The sequence below is a fragment of the Eufriesea mexicana genome, unplaced genomic scaffold (assembly GCF_001483705.2).
Source record: "Eufriesea mexicana isolate 0111107269 unplaced genomic scaffold, ASM148370v2 scaffold283, whole genome shotgun sequence".
Lineage (NCBI taxonomy): Eukaryota > Metazoa > Arthropoda > Insecta > Hymenoptera > Apidae > Eufriesea > Eufriesea mexicana.
The window spans coordinates 46134-67312 of record NW_016908447.1 but is presented as its reverse complement, the minus strand read 5'-3'; the positions used below and the strand labels follow the sequence as shown (position 1 = coordinate 67312).

The 21179-nt window shown below is 50.1% G+C and overlaps 1 protein-coding gene and 1 non-coding gene across 2 annotated transcripts in view; one reads left to right on the top strand and one right to left on the bottom strand.

Annotated features, from left to right (window-relative positions):
• LOC108555804 (uncharacterized) overlaps positions 1-21179 on the top strand; it is a 57225-nt gene that overhangs the window by 10854 nt on the left and 25192 nt on the right. The window lies entirely within an intron of this gene.
• Positions 11077-11149, bottom strand: TRNAV-AAC (transfer RNA valine (anticodon AAC)). The gene has a single exon. It is a non-coding gene; the product is annotated as a tRNA-Val (tRNA).

The window sequence follows — 21179 nt, the reverse complement described above, 5'->3', positions numbered from 1 at the left end:
CCTGCTGTTTCGCTCGGACGAATCTCCGCTATTCACCGAGTTTCGCTTAACCGTGGATTCAAAGGTATGCGTGTAGTGGCGCGGGAACCAGGAGAGAGCGTATCGCAGAGAAACTCGACGTAACGACGATAGTGAAACGCTCTATATTAAACTACGACTCGTCGACGCGTGCGCTTAATCGCGATTGCCTTCCGCATTCCGGCTCGATCGTTATCAAAATTTGGCCCGTCCGCGCGACTACCCGCCAGACTACCCCCGAGCAATTTCGAGAGGGTGCGACGCTCGACGCGGACGAAAGGCGCGCGCGAAGCTCGATTAATTAGCGGCGTCGCGACGCGTCGCTACGCACGACCGCGTACTCGCGAACGCGTGCCGCGTTATCGGTCGCGATACCGCGTAATTTCCCATTCGCTTCGCCATCTCGTTTCGCGCATGCACGCGCACCCACAGCCCTTTGCACTCGCATTCCTCCGCATCCGTCTTAATTGCGCCAAGATTCTTGCGCGTCGCGCAACTATGGCAGGAATCCGCGATAAAGACGGTAGAACGATAATCAGCTGTGCATTCCCGGTCCCGGTGACGGTCTGGCAATTTCGATTCGCATCCAGAGCGCGTAATTCCTATTTTCCTCCGCCATTTTGCACCGTCATTTTCTTCCCCATTTTCTCTCCCATTTTCTCCGATATTTCCCTTCGCCGACCGCCCTCGAACCGCTCCAGGCACCGGACGAGATCTCGATCTTTGGAAAAAAACACACGTCGGACTTGACAGCGTGTCGATGTAGCGGGCGATATAGAGGTCCGTGCTGCAAACAGCGAACGCCGATACGCGCGTTATTTCAAATACTAATTAGTAGGGCGAGCACGAGGGAATCGTGGGGCGATCAACAGGCTAGGTAGCAAGCAGCTTCGTAACGAAGCCGGCCACAATTATGCATGTAAATTACACGCACGAGTCTGCCGGGCTCTCGCGCGGTCTCCGAATGTGCACCCTTCTAATCCGCGTTCCCGTGCCTTTTGTTCACCGTCTCCCTTCTCGCCTTCCCGCCTTTCCGCTCAAACGCGTTTCCATGCCGTCAACGAACCGCTTGGATGGGAAAATGGAAAAAAATCGGTAGACAATTCGTATCTGCTCCAGTTGGAACTATCGGCGGAAACGCAGCTTATCCGCGGGACGCGCAGGAGCGGAGGACTCGTCGCGAGAACGCTCGCCCGTCCATTTCCGCGTCGCGAGTCCCGGGAGACAACGGAGAGCGTGAAAAATGAAGCAGTCTGGCATTTACGGGTGTTTCGCGATTTATGGTCACGCGTCGTAGCTTCGCATATACGTGTATCGCGTTTCCGGCAAGAATCGTCTCCCTGCGTCTCGCTTCCACCTTTTTCGTTCGCCTCTTCTCTTTTATCGCGTCTGCTCGCTCCTCGCTTTTAAATAATCGAGTTTGGTTACCGTCCTGGTATTTTTCTTTCCTCCGACCGTGACACCGTGTCGCTCAGGGCTCCCTCTTCCGCTCCCGTTTACGTAACGCCGGACATTCTTTTCTCGTGGTCGCTGCAACGAATTACCTCGCCACGTTGAAGAACGTAATCTCTAGTCGGGATAACGCGAGACGTACGAGACGTATGAGCGCGTAATTAGTTTGCCGCGTTAGTCATGCGGTAATCGAATCGTCCACTTTCCTTCGTCGATTCCGCTCATTTCGACGTAGAAACGATGTCGCGTCGCTTGCGAGACTTCTTTCAGGACTCGGTTATTCGTTTCTCTCCGCGGGATGGAGGGCGAGAACAGTGAACGGAAACGGAAATGATAAACGAGGACTCGGACGTTTACAGGACGCGGAGGGATTTACGCGGACGGTCGTCGAGATGGATACGCTCGACTACGGCGCGACACGGTGTTCCGGCGCGTTATTTTCCCGCGCGAACGTGTCGCACGCTCGCGTTTACCTGCCGCAAACGCGTGTCGCTGGATACGCGTCGATGGCGTAATCGTTAGTTTCCCTTTCGTCCAATGGATTTCGTCGATTACGAAATCGAATCGTTCCGGGCGCCGCTTTACACAGCGTCGACGGTTTCGCGCGTTGACCGTGGCAATCGAAGCTCGGTAAATAATTTATCTCCGCTCGTTCCACGTCGCGATCGATTTACTTTTTCGCGACTCGCGGAAGGAGATTGTATCCGCGAGTAGCGTATCCACGGCGAACCGTGGGGCGAGGGGGTTGGCGCGTGTCACAAATGGCCCGTGCAAACGAATTGGTCACAGGAGTGTAGCGGGCTCGATGAATTCACTGTCGGCAACAAATAATCCGCAATGGTAGCTTTGCAATCGGTAATGGTAGCTGCCGGACAGCAGCGACCGATAAGCCAGCGCGTGTCGATCCCTGCCCCTGCGTTCTCTGCAACGCAGGACAACGGGATTCATCGCTTGACACGGATATCCATGCAAGTTTTTAGCCCTTCGTTTCCATTTCGAATACGTCTCCGTGCTTGTTAATGAATCGCGGCGTCGCTGTGACGCTCTCGATCCTGTAATCTACGGATCCATCCTCGTGGCGGCGTCGACTTTTCGCGCTTCGTTCGAAAAACGATCGACGCGGAGGCGTCTTGCGAGAACAGAGAGAGTCCGCTCCCTGGGATAGGGGTGAGAATTAGGTATCTCGATACCGCGAGATTCGCACGGTGGTCGCTATAAAATGCAGATCAATAGGGAGATAACGATCCGGGAGCCGTTTGGATGTTTGGATAAAATACGAGGATGTGCGATTCGCAGTCGTGGGTGCAGCACGCATAGACGATCGCGCCAAGCAATGCCGGCGGTCGAGTACGCGTGTGTATATATGATAAACAACTGGAACGCGTGACGCAGGCGAAATCCAAAATTCATTTAGCTCGTGAAGCGCGTCGGTGTGTCGATACGCGAGGCGTGGAGTTTCTCTCGCGTGCATCGCTGCACATTTATGCAGAGCATGCAACGAGACAAACCGAGCTCCCTCGGCTGCCTGCCTGCCTGCCTGCCTGCCGTTCGCTGCATCCCGTCACGATATATGGATGCGTACTGACGTTGATTCGATTTTACCCAGCTAAACGAGCAAATCGTTTCATACCGTGTTTCGCCGTTCCGACATTTATACAAGCTAACAAGGACCACTGGACAATTCCAGCCCCTTTTTCCTTAACGAGGCTGGGGACGCGTCTCTGGTCGCCGAAACGACCGGCGTTACCGCTTAATCGACCTTTGCGGCAGATCGCGATAGACCGTGTGCAACGTTTTGTCGCAATCGCGTCGAAAACGGACGAAAAGCAGAAGGGTTATTAAACGGTGGCGCATTAAAGGCAGGCAAAGTGATCAGGATCACGCGACGATGAAAGCAACGGCGATCCGAGCGGTGTGTTCGCGATTAAACCTGTTCGCGCACCGCCCAGTCATTCTGGTCGAAGCGATGACCGGCTGCCTCGCCTGGAATGATCGATCGTCCACGGGAAATCATTTTTTCCCCTCTTCCTTTTTCTCCATACCGACAGGCTGCCTTTATCGCGTATTCGACTCGATAGTCTCGTCGAGGGGCGAGCCGGAGAGCCTGACTCTGCCGCCAAGGGTCGCCCGCTTCGACCCAATCGCACCGTTTCACGATGATCCGCGAGTTCTACAGTAATTTCCTCGAAAGCTGCGAAACTTTATTAACGACCTCGAAGGCACGCGAAAACGTCGAACGCGGCGATAATGCGGAAGAATCGACCGGTCGATAATTTAATTCGGTAACGCGTAAACGCGGTCGTCCCCTGCATCGGGGTATAATTGGAGAACGTTATCGCGGTTGACGAACTCTCTCGATTAAGAGCCGCGGATTAGATATCTTGTACACGCGTACGAAGTGCGGGTGTCGTGACACAAATCGTCGCGCGATTCCTAGCCAATTCCACCCGCACGAAATGGCAGAGCACTAGTGCCGGCTTTGATCCTATTGCGCCACTAGCCCGCCAGAAGTGGTTGCGGTCACGCAATGGTCAGACTGCCTAGATCTCGTTTTCTTCTTTCTCGTCGCATTTCTCGATCGATCGACCGATCGATTACGTCGAACGCGTGCTAACGAAGAGAGAAAGAACGGAGCCTTGCGACGGCCCGTCCACGGGCGTCTCGACGACGATTCGACGCGGAACGCGATTCAGTGGCACGCGCGACAGGGGTGCGAACCCCTTCGGAGACGATGTGCAGTGGCACGGTCCAACGATCGAGCGCTGTAAAAACATTCAGAAAAAAACAGGACGAAGAAAAATCGCGGTGGAACGGTTTAACGGAGGAGGATGCGATCGGTGTTTATCGACGGGCGTAAAAGCTGAGCAAAGCTTACCGGAGCGAGAAGGTGACCGTGGAAGAGGAACGAGGAAGTCGGTTGATCGGCTTCCATTCCGTCGGAGAGAGCTTTCCCGGGGAATCTTCCTTTTTATCTGCCATTTATCTTGTTCGGCCGAGTATACTCGCCGTCCGCTATGCCAGCCAATCGAGCCTCGTGAACTCCACGCTCCTCGTCGTTAGAAACGCGACGTCCAAATCGGAAACCTGTTCCCTACGCTCCCTACGCTCCCTACGCGCGACAGCTTTCACGCAAAAACCGTAATCGTTCCTTTATTGCCAGTCACTTTCTCTTTGAACCCGAGGTGAGCGAATTCCCTCGCACCGAGCACGAGAACGGTATTAAAACGATATCCGTATTCTCCAACTTGCCGCGTAACGCATTCCGAACGTTAAAAAGTCTCGTTTGTAACAATCGTCTCAGCCTCGACTCGCCGTAAACTTTCCTCTTCTTAAGAGCCGCTTCTTCCAACTTTTTCCTTCCTCCTCTTCCCTTCCCTCTTTTGACAGTCGAAAGCTACCGTTTAGACGTCTCGACGAGTCGCCTTCCACTCCGAAACGGACCACTCCGAACAATTAGGAGGTCCCGTCCGCGGAATTCAGCAAACTTGCCCTTTCGACTTCGTTTTCCTTCCGCGATTCCGGAGGATCGTTCGCGAGATACGCGACTCGCGTTCCAACGCGTCAGGTTTATCGCGACAGCAGCCATTGCCTCGCAACGAAAACGTTTGTCCCAGTTTTCCGGGTACATAGGTACGACGACTGGAGGATCGTTAACGACTTCCTTCGAAAGCTCACCGGGCAGCTAGCTTCCCCGCGTATCTGCAGTGGCAGAAATTTCGGGATTTAAACGGGAAACTCGCGTCCCTGTTACCCCTTAAGAGTCTCTGGAGCGGGACCGGTTGCAAGGAACGAAATTTCGTCGAAAGGGAAAAGCTATGGAACCGAGGGATGCGAGTATTCGATTACGTTACCGGGATATGCAACCTTGCGAAGTGCCTGCACCGAGAGTATTTAATAGCTTATTAACGCGTTGACTGCCAGTCACGCAAGTTTTACCTGATACTCCCTGGGAATTGAACTGCAAGTTTTATTACAGTATACGTACTGTTAAATTTGCGTAATATATTGTAGAGATGGGGGCGGACAACAACACTAATACTACTAAAACTATTTATTAATCCTAACAACACGTTTATACTTCGCAACACTAATACACCTTTTCTCACAACTCTCTCTCTCTGAACTCTCCTATACTACACGTATCGCGACCGACTCCACACCCTCTCTCTCTGTCACTGTCTTGTTCTCTCACGCCCTTGCATCCCTATTTAAAACCATCCATTCTATCCTCTTTCATACCTATTCTCTCTTTCCAATCACACTTTCCCACGCACTCCTCGCAATCTTACCCTCAGCGGGTCACTCAGCCCAAACACTCAAGCGCATTCCTAAAGCCACTCGATACATTCATAAACATCCCGTTCACACGATCCTAGCGCACGATCATTCATCCTTTCGCACGCACTCTAGATAACACTCTCATCCCGCGATACCACAATATAATTAAACTTCTTCATCGCTGAACGATGATCTTTTCATATCGTAATATTATTTAGTTTCCAAAGTTGTCTACAATTTCGTAGTCTACGATATTTGTTTTATTTCAATCATACTAAATAATTACAGTAGCCTGGTCACCGATGACAACCCTGGCCACGCTGAGGAAATTGGGTCGCAATTACCCTATTCCCCGTATCGCATAATGGCCATTTACGCCCGTTTCGTTCTAATAAGTCTACCTCGTGAACCTCGTTCTTCAACCTCGAGGTGTATTTACAGCTCGAGCGGTTAGCCATTGGAAATAACTTTATATGTACCGACGTCTGACCGATGGAACGGTCCATGAGAGATTACCGTGGAGTTAGGTTCTTTCGAAAATAGCGCGATACTATGAGAGAAACCTTTGTGTCTGCTCCCGATATAGCCGATCGACACAGGCAAATGAGGTAATCGGGATTTATTTCGAAAATACTCGCAACTACTACGTCACCCGCAACTCTATTCCCGTACCCCGCCTTTCGTTATAATTGGTTGGACAAGAAGCCGTTTTTCAAATTTAGCTACTCGTTCCAGCTATTGAGTTTCCCTTTCCACTTTTCCGTCTCGACCGATCGAAAACGGGCTAACGCGGTTCGATCGTACGAGAACTCGTTTTGGAAGCGGTTAAAAATTGTTGCGGTCGCGACGCAGTTAACGCTATTTCCGCGTTCCTTCGAATTTTTATTCCCAAACATTTTCCAGGCAAATCTACCGCAGGAAAGTTTAATTTCTGCACCCGGTGCGCGTTACCTATCGCGAGAATAGGGGTGAGCAGGTCGCTGCCGCGAGAGAATCCGCGGTGAATCTTTTTATCGACCCACCTACCCTCCTTGTTCACCTGTTATTCACGACGCAACGTTATCTCGCCCTCCAACCTCTCCCAGTCGCATCCGCGTGTTTCCGCACGCCTTTAGCATTCGTGGTACCACTTTCAAAACGTAATGCGATAACGGCGCGTTAAGCACGCTTCGTGCTACCTTTCTCCTGCGTTTCTACCCTCTTCCCACCCTCTTCTCACCCTCTTCCACCGCCAACCTTTTCCCTTTCGGTGTCCCGACGTCCCCGACTCCTCTCGCCTGTCTTCCATTCACGGATACCTGCTCTCCATCTAACGCCAGTGATCCACGTCCGCGATTTCCACCCTCTCGATACTCGCCACGACTATAGCCAACGTCTCGTTCTCGCGATGTACCAACGCCGATTTTACTCGCTCGTTCGTACCTCTCGTTGACCCTAATTACGGTAGAATTACCTTCGCGTTCGTAAGCAACAGCAAGAGAGAATTCTTCAAGCGGGTGTTTAAAATTTTCGGAAAATTTTCTTCAACGCTCGGAACGTCAGTTCCCCGCCGACGTTGTTCCTTTTTCCAGCCTACCGTGTCGACGACGCGGCGAGAGCTTGCAGGGGAGTGGAAATTGCGATAGCACGGATTCCGCCACCTCCGTCGTCGCTTCCCAGAGGATAGCTTCTCACCCGCACGACCCCGGGAACGTATGAAAACCAGCGATAAACAGGAAATCGCGACGGGAAAATTGTCTCTTCAATCCGCGAGCGCGCTACCGCGTCTCGAAGCTCGACAAACGGCGCTCGTAATCCACGCAATTGCGATCGCGATCGATCAGCGTTATAGAGAGCCGCGATACACGCTCGTTTTTCCCTGTCGCTCTATCTCTCCCAGAGTTTCCCTCTGAAAATATGTAACGCGATTTTTCCCCTTTCTCAGCGCGGACAGAAAAAGGAGTCTCGAGAATGCATCTTAACCCAAAACTATTCCACCCCGCTGATAAAGCAGCGGTGATTTTTCCCGGCCCGCGACCGTGTCCCGCGGGTGCCGCGAAGAATACGCTTCCTATTTACGGTAAAAGCGACGATGGCATCGACCGGCCACGAACGCGTTTCCATTCGGGACGCACGAGAGAACGAGAGGACGCTTTTATCGCCGCTGTACTGCACGGTCCTCGCGAGTGTCTTTGAGGCGCGAAGTTGGAGGCGGGTTGCGGTACGCGCGACGAGTAATTACGGAGGCAAAGCCACTCGAGAGTATCGCGGTGAAAGAAAGCAAAGTGGGTAATTAAAGAAGACTGCGAGGATCTCTGTCGACGTTTTCTTCCCGTCACATTCGCGTCTCGTCGAGGAGGACGACGAGGCGCGAGCGCGAGACCGATGACGCGCCGCGCTGGAAAAGCGGAAAAGGGAAAATCTTCGACGAGTTCTCGACGCTTCTGCCTCGGTCGCCGAGTCGGAAGACAAATATGCTCGAGGACCGCGTCGACAAGCTGTCTCTCCCTCTCGGGGAGAAGAGAGAGAGGAGGGAAAACGACGAGTCGCTTTAAATTCAAAAGTAACTATTTGCGTCCTCGGTTATTCGCACTTAAATTCATTTGCGTTAACGGCCCGGGTCAAGCTCGCTCTTTCTCTTATGTAAGAACGTTTGTTGAAAGAGTCGCTTTTGGCAGATGGGTCTGCATCCGCGGATCACCCGGATCACCCGGGAAATGTACGTCACGCGGAATAAGGTATTCAACGAGTCGACAAAATTACTCGGATAGCTCGAAAATCGTCTAAACTAGCCTTGACAGCGACTTTAGTTCAAATTCGTCGTTTCCGAACCTGAGCATGGGTCGAAACTCACAGATGGCACTGATTTCAATTGAACAGATTACTAACTCTACTTATGTGCCCCTGATACACCCTGATAAAATAATTCGGCAATGGAAAATTAACAAATGACTCAATTTCTTTGATTAATTTATGAACTTTTATAATTGCATCGTATAAACACGCCCCTGGCGAACTTTCTAATATAATTTTGTGCATTAATTTCTTCTCAATTAATTCATTATTGGTAATTATTCCATGAAGTGCTTGAAATGTTGTCGAACATATTAATGAGTATTCATTAATTACTATCTTCAATGCAATTAATTTGTGATACGCACACATTAGAAAAACAATGTTCTTGCACATCTTCTCGTATCATTTTTGATCACATTTTTCTTCTCGTTTAGTTCATAATTAAATATTTTGTCCGACAATCATGCTCATCGTTGTTATCAAATCACGCACGGCTTCAAATAATTATCAATAATATACTAATTAACATCAAATTATGTACAAAAATTGCATACGAATGTTGTTCAGAGTTTCAGCTTGGCGACGAGGCTATAAAAGTTCATAAATTAATCACAGCAATTGAATAATTTGTTAATTTTCACTGCCGGAGCCTTTCTGTCCTTTTCTACCCGTCTTCTGTCCTTATCTATCACGATACGCAGTTTTAGACGACCTCCTCGTGCATTCTATGTTCCCGTTGCTTTCTTGAGCTTCGGGTCCAAAATCATAGATGGTATTCCCCACCGGCCGGTTGGATTGCCGCCAGGTTTAAATAGACCCGTCCGAATTCCAGCGATGGCTCTGACCGTCATCTTTGAGTCGCACAGATTAACTCGTCGTATCCTTCGGAGTTCACTTATCCTTCCACTTTCCATCTCGAACCGACCCTTCGGTAAAAAGCGGTGGCGATGAACGACACGAACACCCTCGCACGCTATACATTCCACTGTCCCTTTCAATGAGAAATCTTTCCAAGAAGAACCGCGTCTTCGATCTCCCATGTCTCAATCTTCAGTCACGTAACGATCGTTCGCCCATGATTCCTTCGATGAGTATCGGCTCGCTTAATTTTTTCCCGATAACTTTATACAAACAGGTAACTGGCGAGTACAAATTTCGATTAACAGTCTGCTATTTATATAGGTAAATAGTAGAAATTTTTTTTTTTATACTAAATTACATCTACAACTAGCTTCATTGAGCTAACCAGCAAATTTGATGACTTAAAGATATGACTTGCATGAGGTAAACGCTTCGTAGCGTTGCCGTTAACATTATATGCGATGTTCCTTCTTTAATTTAATTCCACAAATCGGTTTGTTTATTCCTTTCCAGTCTTCTGTGTTGTGATATATGATTTAGATCCTTGATGTGTTCGCTGAGATGATTTGATATTCGAAATAGTAGAAATGAACATTTTTAATCGACGTGTAACGAGAAAGTTTCTTTTCCTTTTTTAATTTATCACTCGGGTAATTTACACCTTTTTTCAGAAAATATTTGGTACTCTGCTAATAGATTGTACCCAAGTGTGGCAAGCTACATCGTTGTCGCAACGTTAGATCGTTCGAGTGTGTTTCCTGCAGCATTTCTGTGATATTCGTTTTACTTTGTAACGAGAAAGTAGTGTAAGTCTCTCCCTTTTCTTCGCTCGCTCGATTCTTCGTCGCGGATCTCCGCCATGCCTGCTACTTCCAAATCCCTTTCCGATTCTTCCAGGCTATCGTCGGTTCTTGACCCGCGGACTCTTATCGCCGCGAAAAGTAGAGCGCTCGGCTGCGAAGCGGATAACGCGGACCCTGATTTCGGAATTCCAATCGGAAAGCGATCGTCGCGAGACTCCGCGTGTATTCCGCCTCGAATAGCCGATTCGCACTGACCTCTCGCGGTTGGATCGATCCTTGGAATCTGGATCGAGGTTCGATACTGGATCACGCGGTTTCCTCGCGCGTTCCACGCTCCGATTTACGCGATCGTTATCCCACGCTGCTGCATAATGCGTGCACTTTCGCGCGCCTAATCGCCGATTCACGCTTAATCGACTAGACTGTTGTTGCTCCTTCCTCGGTGTCTCGTCTAAATCTCCTCGCTCGCAGAAATGTCCGCTCGAAAATCGCGATCAATTCTGCGCTACGACGTCGATCGTGTTCGATTTTTCGAGTTGAGTCACTGCTAAAGATCGCACTTGGCACGGGTCTAACTTTTGCTTCACTCGTCGTCTCAAGTTTCAAGTAATTTGCTTCACAAGTGTGTCTCGACCTTATACGACTTTACTCGAATTGCAATTTGTGAAAGATATTCGGGAAATGGCCTGGATTAAAGGAATCTACCTATTACTGTTAAGTTCGTGGGGGGTGGTTGAAGACTTAGAACTTCTAGAGTCGCGAAGTTCCTTCGTAATGTTTTATCGCTTAATGATCAAATATATTAATCAGAAAAATTTTGTTTTTCTATATGAGCATGACGACGATCGATTTTTTGACGTTAAAGAAATTTCTGGAGAAAAAAAATAAATGTTTCCGCCCGGGATCGAACCGGGGACCTTCCGCGTGTTAGGCGGATGTGATAACCACTACACCACGGAAACCCCTTGGATGATATTTCGGTGTTTACGAATTTCTCGTAGGATTCTTACCGAATTTTGCCCTCCTTTTCCCTCGTGGTCGATAGTCTTGTTTAACGAAACGGATAATAAGAGCGAAAGCCGAGTTCGCTGATCCGACGGGGTAGGACTGGGGGATGGCGGGTGTAAGCAGTAAATGCGGTCGCGGGGTATTTTATGTCGCATGAAATTGAAATGTCACGAGCGTCGTTTCCGTATCTGATAACAAAGCGCAATAACACACACGACCGCGCAATAACGCACGCGCGTGTGCGGCCCATCTACGTGTTCGTGACCACACGCAAGCGCCGGATAATATCTAATTTCGGATAGGAAATAAAGCGCGGGGAACAAAGCCATCCGGTCCGTGACGATGCCTTTGAGAATCTCGCGGAATTTCCGCTACGAAGAACAGTTGTCCGCGATCGACCTGCAGTGGATCGAGAGAGTATCGGCTCGCTTAATTTTTTCCCGATAACTTTATACAAACAGGTAACTGGCGAGTACAAATTTCGATTAACAGTCTGCTATTTATATAGGTAAATAGTAGAAATTTTTTTTTTTATACTAAATTACATCTACAACTAGCTTCATTGAGCTAACCAGCAAATTTGATGACTTAAAGATATGACTTGCATGAGGTAAACGCTTCGTAGCGTTGCCGTTAACATTATATGCGATGTTCCTTCTTTAATTTAATTCCACAAATCGGTTTGTTTATTCCTTTCCAGTCTTCTGTGTTGTGATATATGATTTAGATCCTTGATGTGTTCGTTGAGATGATTTGATATTCGAAATAGTAGAAATGAACATTTTTAATCGACGTATAACGAGAAAGTTTCTTTTCCTTTTTTAATTTATCACTCGGGTAATTTACACCTTTTTTCAGAAAATATTTGGTACTCTGCTAATAGATTGTACCCAAGTGTGGCAAGCTACATCGTTGTCGCAACGTTAGATCGTTCGAGTGTGTTTCCTGCAGCATTTCTGTGATATTCGTTTTACTTTGTAACGAGAAAGTAGTGGAACAAATTGAAGAATTCGCGAGCCAAAGAGGTATTGGCACACTTACGATTGCAAAGACAAATATTTCTATTTCACCGAAACACGACCAACGTTGAAATTAAATTAGCAAAGTTGGAGCAAAAAATTGTCGATGTTTGAACTGCTGTAAGAAACTTCAATTAAGGTACATAAAAATACAGCAGCCGATATATAAAATGAGTTCAGATTCGCTATTGCGCGATATTTCTTCCGATATCACAGCATTTCCTATATTGGCAATTTTCTGGTCCAAATTTGCTGACTTTATTATTTATGCGACCCGTTCCTGAAATAATAGAGCACTCGTAGATAGACTTTCCGTATAATCTCTAGCGGCATTCTCAAAATTTTGATCCACAGTATGTCACCGAGAACATAGCTCGAATCTTCTTTGACCTAACATATAATCCGGCATAGAGGTCCATCGACGTCGGATTGGTCATTGTCTCGTGTTCCTCTAATTTATCTCGTTTTTCCTTTAAACGTCGACGACACGCGTTAAGCAACAGCTATTTCCTCGCGAGGAATTATCTACCGTGTCTGCGAGGAGTTCGGCGACGCCGGTCGTGTAGTCTCGAGCTCGTTAATCCGTAAAACAAACCTGCATAATCCGTGCCCGTGTCGAGCAGGCCGATCCGACTAGCCTTGGCATCTTGTTGGACTCGCTTTGGTCCAGCTTGACCGAACCCTTGGCCCGTCTAGCGTGCTCGCATACACGCGCAAGTACGCTCGACCCGGCTTGTTCGCCCTTAAATATTCACGGTTTAATCTAAACTTTCGTCTTATCGTCGCGACTGGAGCTTACGGATTCATTCGATCGGAGGAAAATCGCGAGCAGAATCGTAGCTCGAGGGTCCGGGACCGGTGTCTTTCGGGAACCAACGCGTGGACGAGCGATTCGTTTCTGCGAGTGTCGGGAATCGGCCCGACGAATCGTCGCCCGAGGAAGTCGGTTTTCGGCCATCAAACCATCAAAGCGAACTTTCGGAAAGCGTTTCCCGGAAATCGAATTTCGCTCCACCGTTCCTCTCGTCCGTTCTTTCGAAACTCTCAGCCGCGCCGCTTCCACTGTCGCCGGTGTGGCATTCTCCCGGACGTCACGGGGATAATTGAAACGAAAAGATCCAGCGCGAAGCTTATTACATAAAGATTATTACGTCCCTTCGAGAACGGCTGACAGGAGATGGCCGAGATGAGAACTTTTGAAAAATGACGATGACCTGGTTAAGATACAGAGACGAAGGAGGAGCTTGCCAGTCGTGGGAATTTATTATCCGCTTTAAAATTTATCATTCCCTCGGACGACAACGACTCCGAGCTTCCGAGTTTTTCCTCGTTCAACGAACGATCGTTAGACGCGTCTCGCCTTACTCGTATTAGTCGCTCAACTTTCGGATCCTTTCGATTTCTCCGTTTTCGCGCTTGCCTGTTACGATCAACGAGGAGGAAAGGAGAGAAAAGCGAATGGAACGATCCGATGTACGTTATTACCGATTAAACTCGTCGAAAATTTGTAATAATCGAATAATCGCGATACGTCCACGTGTTCGTAGTTTCGGAGCTCTCGCGCTACCTAGATCTATCGGGGTAGGAGACTTCGAGTCGATTCATCTATCGAGTCCTTTCAACGTTCGCTGTTTGACTTCCACTCGCGTCTCCGTGAGGCTCGATGCTCGAGTCGGGCCTCGACCTCTTTCATCTTCGATCCCTTCGCGAGAAGCACCCTTTCTTCAAGGCGATCTCGTGGTAAACCGGTTCCGCTTAACGAGGAATTATCGCTGGATAATTTTTAACATTTCGCAAAGACGACCACCCGCCTCGAATCAGCGATAAAAATCAGCGATAAAAATCAACGATAAAAATCAGCGATAAAAATGACCAATAAAAATGGCCGATAAACCGCGCGGAAAGATAAATAGCGACGGCAATAACGCGAGGATTTATACGCGAATTCGTTACTTGGCGCTCTCCGCTCGCCTCGCGGGAAATAATTTAGACGAGCGAAATGGCCGCTCGATGGTTTCCGGCGAGCCAAGCTACGAGGAGCGACGCGAACGCGGCGAATTCGATCGCCGTAGCCGGTTTGTCGTTTTACGAGAGCATTATCGTACGGTTCCTAATAGAAGGGCGGACGGGGGTGGCGGAGGAAGAGCGAAACTGGCGCGCGGCAATCAACGGGAAATTTATAACGCAAATCGGCTTCGGTTACGACATAATTCTCTCCGACTGGCGATGCATTAAAACGGACGCATATTTGCGGCGACTGTTTCCTCGTAGCTGCATTAAAATATTGATTAACGCAACGTTGCGGCAACTGGGCGCACACGGGTCAATGCGAACGGCTTTGCTTAATTAATTAATCGGTACGCGCCACTTTCCCTAATGAATTTGTCGCGCAACTGGCAACTTCCTAGAATCGTTCGATGCTGCCTCGCGCGTTCCTGCCCCAAACGATTCGCGCCCCGTCTCTTCTCCACCCTCGCACCCTCCATCGACCGCGTTCCGCGTCGCGACACGCCGCGACCCGACTATTACCCTTTTCGCCCCATTTTTCCACCCCTTTTAACCCTTTTACGGCCACGCTTGTCCCTCGTGACCCGAAAATTCTCCGAGATCGATCCGGGATCGAACCGGTACCAGCCTAGCTGGACCTACTACGCGTCTGCACAGGCAAACACGGCTATCCAGGTATTCGCCGATACCGACGTACCACTTTTCCACGAATTTTCGGCCCAACCAACGGACGAGTGCCAAAGGTCAAGATGAAATTCCAATGGACGACGAACGAACCCGGCCGCATCGCGCCAAGATATTTAAGATTCTGACGTGAACGAGCGAAAGAAGCAGCCGGAAAGGAATCGGGTCAGAGCCGGGGACCGAAATAGACGTACGTACGTTGGTACAATGCACTCGCGTGTGCAGTTTCCCTCGTAGTCGCTCTCGAATAAGAAAATTCATCGGAGCGTGCACGAGGAAACTGCAGACAAGTAGCGGCTCGCGTAAAAATTCATCGCTGTCGTAAACATATCGCAGGACCAAACGCGTTTTTTCGAGAATCCCGGAGAACCGATCAGGTATACACACGTATACAGAGACGGACGTGTTCGTGGTCGACTCGAGTAGGGGTTCGCGATCGAGAAATAATCGACTCCGCGTGTTCGACGGCGTTAAAGAGGCATCGAGGACTAGGGGCGCAACGAAATCGGAGCGAACGAAGAGAAAGGGTCGGGAAAAGGGAAAAGGAAAAAGCGAAGAGGGAAAAGGAGGAGCGGCAGGGTGGAGCGAGAGACGTCTCGCGTTGCACTCCGATGCATACGTCAGATGCATCTACATCGGTTGGCACTTATCGATCTCGACGCGCGACCCGAAAGCTCGTGGGAAAACTTCTTCGGTGGTTGGCTGCGTCTCCGGCGAGAAATGCGGGAGGTCCAGGCCCGGAAAAATTCGCGGCACCGGGGAAGAAAGAGACCGATCGATCACCGCCCGATTTCCTTCGCGCGATTGCTTCGTGCTCGTCTCCGCGCCGCTTCTATCCGTGTTTCCATCGGGTCATCGCCGGGTTAATCGTATCCGATTCATCGATGGCCAACGGGGAAAGTCGCGTTCGACGTGTTATTTGCCCGCGGAGAGATCGTCGTTGGCTCGCGACGGGTCCAAGACGATCGGTCAGTTCCCGTGTAAATGCGAAGTCTATGGGAATTCGCTTGAACGACCAAAGTCGTGAAACGTTGTCGATTCAAGTCGAAAGACGCTCTTTCGAGGATTTTTTTCGGTAACGATTCGAGACAACGCGAGTAAGGAAGCGGCAAAACGAGGTCGCGAAATTTGGCGAATACTCGTGGCTGTTGCGAGATTCCGATCATGGCGGAGCCGATGGAAGCAGCGGCTGTGTATCGCGTTTCCGCGTTAACGCGTTATTCAGCAGCGCGAGACAAGTACTCGGCGGGAACGGCGCTCCACTCTGGCGCGAGTGCGTAATTTACGAGGGTGTGCCGGTGTATTATATCGAGGATAGGGCGCGAGTTTTGAAAGTGCCCTCGTTTATTTTTATTGGGAAATATTTGCGCGCGGGCGCGCGCGATTCGTTTCGAGAGCGCGGAATTTCTTCCGCCAATGGTATTTATCGTTGGACGGAACGACGATAACGGAATGGTCCCGATTTCGCGGCAAAGTTTTCAGCGCGCTTCCACGCGCCGGTGAAATTTCAATAATAATGCAACGCGCGACAGATATTCGAGAAGATAATTGATATTCTCGATTGGCCGGAATAAATACGCATTAATGAAATAACAAATTCGCGGCGCCGATCGATCCCAGCATTATTACACGCATTTGAACGGGTCCCCGTTAATAATGGCGCACCGTTACGTGATCGAAATGCAAAAACTCGTCGCGAGTGGCGTGCGCTCCGCGCGGAATAACCGGCTCGCGGAACGGAACGCGTGTTCCCTTTGTTCAATCGTCTCTGTCTCCGTCCATGTCGACCATTCGCAATTACCACCGTGGAAAAAGAGAATTTATGTTTTATTTATCGCGGATGCTCGATAGCGGCAACGCGTCCTTCCTTTTCCACCTACGTTATTTCCGCAATTTATGCCGCTGCTTTCTCGCGGGTCTATAGGTTCGTAGAAAACAATCGGAGCATATCAAAGACCAAAGGAACACGCATAGTCACGGTTGCGTCTCGGAGATTTATTTTTCCTCGAGCACCTAGCCGAAAGATCTCCTTACACTTACGACTCTAGTCCTAGCTCCTTTCGACGCGATTCGACGCGAGCGTTTCGATAATTGCGAGTTCGCAGGCGAGTCAGAATACCGTGAACGTTCGAGAGAACCGAATCTGAATTCGGATCGTCCACTTATCGCGTTCGAGTTACGCGTCTCCTCACGTCGGGGGCAATTTCCAAGAGGTTAGTCGGTAAGCGCGCCGCAGCTCGTCGTTTCGCTGTACACCGGTGAACGCGATCGGAATTGATCGCGCATAAAATTTCATTGTAAACGGAATGCTCTTTTCTCGCCGGAATAGCCGTTGCCGGGTCGTAACGAGGATTTTATTGTGGGCCCGGTACGTTTATCGAGGCAATTATCGTCGTTGCCATTAATTTCCACTCGATCGACGCGAGCATAATGGCGGGCTGGCGGGCAGGAAGGTAGGAAGACAGGCCAGAGGCGATTCTGTCAGGCTTTCGTTTTATTCCCTGCCAGTCACCGCGGTCGAGCGGAATTATCATTGTCCCGCCGTCCAACGATCATTTTCCTCGAGTGGCTGCCGCGCGTCGATAAACGCATTTCCGGTTTCGCGTCGAACCCCGGCGCCGTAACGCCACGCTCGTTCACCGTTCCCCGTTCATCGCAATTTCGCGCGACGCCCAAGCCTACCTACCTGCGAACCTGCCCACCTACCTACTACCTATCTACCGGTCACCGCTCGCATAATGCAAGCGCTCCAACTCGTTACCTGGACCCCAACGTCCGATAAACCTGTCGCGGGGGTCGCGTTATTACGCCTTTCCGAGAACCACTTTTCTCCGCCGTCTTTTCGCTCTCTCCCCATCTTTGGTCGATCATACAGCCAGAGAGAGAAGAAGAATTGGCGCCATTCGACCATCCTCGAATCGGAGCGACTCGACATCATCGTGGATCTCGAAATAATCCTCTCGAGCGCGAATTCGCGCGAAAGTTGGAGCTCGCTGTCGAAAGATAGGCGTGGACCGGCATCGATGATACCTGGAGGGTCGAAGAACCCGGGACCGCCGCGTTGGCCGTAAAAACGAAAGTTTTACGAGGACTTTTACGAGTCCGAACGTACGTACCCGCATTTATAAAGGTTCCTGTTTGACTCTCGATGCTCGGTCGTCGCGATGAACGCGCGACGAAGATCTTCCTCGACGTCTTTATATCGTTTCGCGTCGAGGCAATTTTAAAATGAAACCGAAGCCGCTGTCGCGCCAACTTTCCTCGCGTAATCTCGTTTGGGACGAGGCGCGTGATCCAAGCATCGGCCGCCATTTTTTCCCCTAACGCGATGAGACGCGACGTAAATAAAGTAAATAAGGATAAAACCGTGATATCCCCGACTCGAGTTTCATCGCGACGACCCTTTCTTCAGAGTCGAACACGACCAAGGCGCGCGTCTCAGGGATTCGCGTGATTTAGCGGGCAAAGAGACTTTGTCCGCAGGGTGAAAAGAGGTAAAAAGGCTTAGGTCAAGGCGCATCGAGCGCGTTAGGTCCGAGGGCAACTCTTTTCTTCTCGTTTCGCGGTAAAAACTGCGTCGCACCGGCGAGTAAAAGGTTTTGGGCTTTCGTTTCGTCTGGTCGGACTCTGGTTCCACGATCCGTGGTAAATAAACGAATACTTCTGTCTCTCGTCCGACGATGGAACGAGTTCCTCCGCGTCCACAGGGTCGACACACGGTCAACCAGACCTCGGTCGAATCGATTTTGCCCCGAAAACGACGACCGATTCGTTACGAGATTCTCTCTTTTTCTCTCCGTCTCTCTCGGAAGCGGACGCGACACCGGGAAACAGATATACCCGCGTTACATGCGGTTCTTCCTACCCTCCCGACTAATTTACCCCATTACCCCAGCGCTGAGATTCCTCGCGAATTTGTCTCGCTCGCCATTGGCCTCGAAGCCGAGTTAACTGTCTCGCAGAAAACAAGGGAGTCGCTCGATTTCTGGCTGGAGTTTCGCGCGGAGAATAGGCGCGAAAGTCGGTACGAAATGCCATTGAAGTCACGAGCCGTTGTCTAAGGAGCGCGTTGGTTCTTTGCGTAAGAAGGGCGAAGAAGCCGTAGTCCGGTTGGAGTAATTAGGAAAGTTGCAGCCACGACTTGGTCGTTATTAAAAGCGGCCAGACCGCGTCCCTTAAATCGAAATTTATATCGAAGTCCTCTTTCCGGGCATACGCTCCGGAAAGCACGAATTTATCATCGGAATTTTCAGACAGATTTTAATTAACCCGTTCCGCTCCGCCTTGCCGCGATCTCGCGTTTGCTTCGTTCCTCCTAATTTTACTTCGTTCCGAGCAAAGTCGCGCGAAACACGGGCTCACCGGTTCTCTCTTTTCTCCTTTCTCTCTCTCTCTCTCTCTCTCTAGTCTCGTTCCGTTTGCCAATAAACTTTGTCGACGCTTAAAACGTTTGACGAACGCGAGGAATCTTTGCGTCGCAAATATTTCCTTCGTTTCGAGGGTCGCCATGCTTCGAGGACTCTGGACGATTCGAAGATTCTTCCGGCTGGTAGCTCGAAAAAGCAGCTACGGTCATTACCGTCTACGAATTTCGACGAGTCTCGAGGAATTCCGACGAATTTCGACGACAGGTCGGTGGCTAACGAAAGATCTCGATGTCGATACGGACGAGGCGAGTCGAGTCACGATTCGATGCAAGAACGCGGGCTTGCTTGACCCTTTTTGCTCGCGCGACGCAATATCGCGATGAAAAGGCACCCTATCGAGCTCGCTACCTTCGGATGACGATCTTCCACGCCACCTTTCTTTCTCCGTTTCGCTTCGGTCGCGATAAAATTTTTACCAAGGTGTATTCATCGACGCGAATACCTCGCGGATCCTGGCTCTGTGCATCGTCGTCGGCATCGTCAACTACATTGTTTCACAGTCTCGTTAATTCCTGCATCGTCTTTTTCCCCTCTCTTTTTTCTTTTCCTCTCTGTCTCTTTTCCCCTATTTTTTTTTAAATATTCGCGCGAAGCAGACTCGTTTCTATGGATGCCAAACGCAGACCCATTATAATCCCCGACACGCGCCGAGCATTCGTTGTCATTTATCTCTGACACGGTGCACAATACGCGTAATCCTCTTGCGCTTTCATCCCGCTCGCTTTAATATCGCGGCTATTTGACACAAGCTGATATATCTCTCCTTACGAGTATCCGTGGAAAGCGGCGTTTATTCGCGGTCTGCCGTGCTCCAGCCACTTTCCGCGTGGAAAAGAACCACTCGGAGAACACCTTTCCATGGCCCTGCGGTTTCCCAAACTTCGCACGCCGATTACGAATGCAACGGCGGCTTACCTCCGCGGTTACCGTTCCAGCGTCTCCAACGTTTTACGACTGAAATCTATGCTAAATTAGAGCTCACGGTCGCTTGCACGGTTTCCACGGTGCGACGATTCATCGTGGCGGCTTCTCGCTGCGGGGACAACAAGGAGCGAAGCCGGAGCAGCGGACGTTCCATCGGGGAACAAGGACGGTGCGCGGGAAACTTTTGCCAAGTTGCATGGTCGAATCGGAGGACGAGAGGGAGTCCAACTGGATGGAAACCGCGCGCGTAATACGCGGAATATTTCCCGACCAAGTTCCATCGAGCTCGAGGGGAAGGAGCGAGTTAAATAAGAGCCGGTCGCTTCGATGAACCGACTCCGCGTTTCATCTCGGTCGAAAGCTTACCGGTAATTATTCGATGATCAAACGAGCGCTGCGTCTTGTTCAAACGCGGATAGGGGTTAACTCTTGGTCGGAATCGCCGCGAAATTATATCGGACTGTTCAGCAACAGTTGGCGAAGCGCAAGTTTGTTAGCGACACGGCCTGAGCGGACCGCGCCGCGAGGAGCATTATGCAGATCAGCGAATTCCTATTCTACCGCGTCCTCCACGCTCCCATGGCCAAGAAAGTACCGCGTTCCTATCCTACATCGTCGGTCGTTGCTCTTTGCTTCCCCGCGTCTTTCTCCGACCAATTTATCCGTCTTCCTGGCCTGCGTGATCTCGCCTCGAACGTGCTATCGATGAGCTGTCCGGGTCGAGTAAAGCTCGGACGGGCAGTAATTTGACGAAATTTTCGAAAACTCCGCTAATACTCCTTTGTCCGAGCGTTAATGCCTCTACCGATTAGGACGATCCTCTCGCTTGATCGGAGGGAAGCCGAGCGTTATAGCGACTCTCGAGCGATGTTCGGTAATTGGAAGAAACGACGACGCCTCTCGGCCTTAATCGACGATATCCC